The sequence below is a fragment of the Mus caroli genome, chromosome 3, assembly GCF_900094665.2.
Source record: "Mus caroli chromosome 3, CAROLI_EIJ_v1.1, whole genome shotgun sequence".
In the NCBI taxonomy this organism is placed as follows: Eukaryota; Metazoa; Chordata; class Mammalia; order Rodentia; family Muridae; genus Mus; species Mus caroli.
The window spans coordinates 56,027,209-56,031,289 of record NC_034572.1 but is presented as its reverse complement, the minus strand read 5'-3'; the positions used below and the strand labels follow the sequence as shown (position 1 = coordinate 56,031,289).

Sequence of the window (4,081 nt, the reverse complement as noted above, 5' to 3'; positions counted from 1 at the left end):
GCTACTGGACATGCACATGGTCCCCGGCAGCTGTCCTGACCAGGGTCATCCCCATGTTTTCTATGAGCCATGGATATTGACACCAATCTCTGCTGCTGCATAGTCATGCACTCGGGTTGGAACTTCATCGTGGACCTAGGTAACAGAGCTGGGCACTCACGACATACTATTCCTCTCCAACCTTAAGTCTCCAGTTCCATCTCTCTTCATAATGCTCAAGCTGCTCTAGTTTTCTTTCCTTCCCATCTGACCATTATATACTAGCACATGGTAGTGGTTCCTGCTGCAGGCAGGCCATGCTGCTGGCAGACCCCCGAGTGACATCCTCCATCTGTGCTGCACTGTGTAGTGTGGCAGCAATCAGGTGTCTATGGTCCACCTGTGCTGTGCACTGAAGGGCAGGTCTGTGAGTGACATGGTGGTCTGCAGGTCTGTCTGTCTGTCTTTCTTCTGGATCTGATTTGACTTGATTTTTATGAGTCATAGGCACAAGACAGCTTTGGCTACCATGCCAAGAATCAAGCTAGGATGAACAAAGGACTGTCATCTGCTCTGCCCCTACCTGATATAAGAACAATGCCACCAATAAGGTGTCTCTTTGCCCATTGCCTGGGGAGGGGGCAGTCATTAATTATTTTCAGTTACCTTTGAATTAAATATTGAAATGTGTGTGTGTTTATAGGAAGATTCAAAAGTTTTCATTTTATGGAATATTTAAAACATACTTCAGCCACCCATTCTATTCTGGAACTATCATTAGATGTATTTGGAGATGTCAGTAAAACTACTCTCTTTCTCCTCCTCCTCCTCCTTTTCTTCCTTCTCCCTCATTTTTTTTTTTTGGACATAGAGTATCTCTATGTATCTCTGGAAGTCCTAGAAAAATAAATATGGTAAGTAGCAGTACTTTCCTAAAGTATAGTTATGAAAAATTATAAAATTACATATTAAGAGACAAATGTATACATATCAATGTAAAAGATAATGTGTACCAGATGCAGTGACATGCTGTACAGCACTCTTCTTTTATAAAAGTTGATAATGTCTAAGTTGAGGACATATCTTTCTATTTATGACTAATTACTAAGCACTTTATGCTGGCATCTGAGCTGGAGGCAAAATGAAAATTATGAGTGAAATTAAGTAACAAACTTTTAAAAATTATGATTTTCTTTAGTTTCCTAGCATTTTGGTTATTGTAAAATGGTTAATTATCCACTCCACTCTATCAATTGATCTAGTTTTCCAAATATATACCAGTTTACTTTATGTTTCTGGCTATGTGCCAGGATTGAGTCAGTCAGAATCTAGGGTTGAGGTCAGATCTCTGGTCTGATAAGTCAAGCAGTATTTGTATCCACTCATTCTAAACTAGGCAAAGTATAAGTCAGTCTAAATTATATTTCTGTTTTTCTAATCAGTTTTTAAAATGGAAAACTGGTTGTGCCAGCTCTGAACAGACTAGTCTGTTCTGTTAAAATTGCTATTAAAGGGATATACAGTGGATTGTTTTTAATCATTATTCAGAGTGTGTACTGATGTTGGGGAAGATTTTGATATCTGAAATAAGGGTTGACAAGGCAAGATTATAGGAGAAGGTGAGAAAATAGGCTCAATTCCTTAGGTAAAGGCCACCAGTTTTTAAAAGAAAATTCCTGTATATAGCCAAGCGCATGTGGGAAGGTATGGGGGAGGCTTGATTTCCATCATTGTCCCCAAAGTCACTCCAAGTAAATTCTCTGTCATATCTGTTTAAAAGCAATGGGTTTATGAGGCAAAAACAGTAAAAGCCCCACAGCAAAGCTTCCAAAAGAATTATTCCATTGAGCACTCAGAAAATTCTGAAGTAGCCACTTCCTAAATTTCATAATTTGGAAGCTTAAGCTTGACTTTAGATACTCAGCCTTCTCTGGAGCTATCATTAAATGTGTTTGGAAGAATCAGTAAAACTCGTTTAAAAAAAAAAAAAGACAGGGTCTCTCTATATAGTCTTGTCTGTCTTGGAACTCAAAATATAGATGAGGCTGTTCTTGAACTCACAGAGGACCACTATTCTCTGCCTTTCCCATCATTCCTAGCCCAATAACAGTCTTTTAACAAGAAAACCTTTCTACATTGGTGTCATGAATACAGATATATTGTCATAATTGGTATGTATGTAAGATTCACATATTCTTTTTTTTTTTTTTTTTTTTTTTTTTTTTTTTTAGAGACAGGGTTTTTCTGTGTAGCCCTGGCTGTCCTGGAACTCACTTTGTAGACCAGGCTGGCCTTGAACTCAGAAATCCACCTGTCTCTGCCTCCTAAGTGCTGGGATTAAAGGTGTGTGCCACCACTGCCCGGCAGATGCACAGATTCTAATAATGGAAAACAAGATTCTTTGCAGACCATCTTGATTGAAAAACCAACTTGGTTGCAGGCCAGTTGAATATACTTGGGTTGGTGGACTCAGTTGCCAAGCAAGATACATCTTCTTCATTTCAGAATTTTGGTTGCGGGGGCGGGGGGGGAGCGGTAATAGTTAGCTAAATATAGCTGTCTCCTAAAGATCACTAAACTTTTCTAAAACAGGTTGTATGATCACCCACGAGGCCTCCTCTGTTAATTTATACTTGGATGAGAAATTCAGTTAACTTCAGAGTTCATCTAGACAGCGTTACCTCATCTGCAAAGTGAAGACACAAAAAAGGCTCTTCCAGATCTAAAGATCTGTGGTTGTGGTTATTTGCTACTGATTCATTTCCAAGGGACAACATGGTGCTTTGCCTTTTCCTGGGAGTATATAAGCAAACACCCCCTCCCACTTTATAAGGCATACAATTCCACTCAAGTCCAGGTTAGTGAACCAGTGTTCTCTTTGTGGTGACTTAAAGCAGTGTGGGTAAGATTACTTACAGAAATGTTAATGAAATGTTAAGAAAATGCTAATTTAGCCGGACAATGGTGGCACACATCTTTAATCTTTAATCCCAGCACTTGGGAGGCAGAGGCAGGTGGATTTCTGAGTTTGAGGCCAGCCTGGTCTTCAAAGTGAGTTCCAGGACAGCCAGGGCTAATTTCAAGCACAAGGAGAAAAATTATCAAGAATATTTCCATGATGTTTGTAGAACATGATTTTAATATTTTCTTTTTTTAAGATTTATTTATTTATTTTGTATGTGAGTACACTGTATCTGTACAGATGGTTGTGAGCCTTCATGTGGTTGTTGGGGATGGAATTTTTAGGAACTCTGCTCGCTCCTGTAGGCCCTACTCCTCCAGTCAACGCTGTTAGCTCTGGTCAGCCCCACATGGCTCACTCAGTTCCTGCTTGCTCTGGCCCAAAGATTTATTTATTATTATATGTAAGTACAGTATAGCTGACTTAAGATGCACCAGAAGAGGGCATCAGACCTCATTACAGGTGTGTGTGAGCCGTCATGTAGTTGCTGAGACCTTCAGAAGAATAGTCCATGCTCTAACTGCTGAGTCATCTCGCCAACCCAATTTTAATATTTTCAACTGTTAATATTCAACAAATAGAATAATTATATGTCAGTGTTATGTCTCCCTTTTCATTTCTGATTTTATTAATTTGAATACTGTCTCTGTGCCCTCTGGTTAGTCTGGCTAAGGGTTTATCTACTTTGTTGATTTTCTCAAAGAACCAGTTCCTGGTTTTGTTGATTCTTTGTATAGTTCTTTTTGTTTCTATTTGGTTGGTTTCAGCCCTGAGTTTGATTATTTCCTGTGGTCTACTCCTCTTGGGTGAATTTGCTTCCTTTTGTTCTAGAGTTTCCAGGTATGCTGTTAAGCTGCTAGTGTATGCTCTCTCTAGTTTCTTTTTAGAGGCACTCAGAGCTGTGCGTTTTCCCTTAGCACTGCTTTCATTGTGTCCCATAAGTTTTGATATGATGTGTCTTTATTTTCAGTAAATTCTAAAAAGCCATTAATTTCTTTCTTTATTTTTCCTTGCCAAAGTTATTACTGAGTAGAGCATTGTTCAGCTTCCCTGTGTATGTGTATTTTCTGTTGTTTTTGTTGGTATTTAAGGGCAGCCTTATTCTGTGGTGATCTTGTGGGATTATTTCAATCTTGTATC

At 39.0% G+C, this 4,081-nt stretch overlaps 1 non-coding gene across 1 annotated transcript; it reads right to left on the bottom strand.

The window, feature by feature from the left end:
- Positions 1-473: 473 nt before the first annotated feature.
- On the bottom strand, positions 474-617 carry LOC115030733. Its single transcript, XR_003836329.1, has one exon. It is a non-coding gene; the product is annotated as a small nucleolar RNA SNORA48 (small nucleolar RNA).
- Positions 618-4,081: the final 3,464 nt, after the last annotated feature.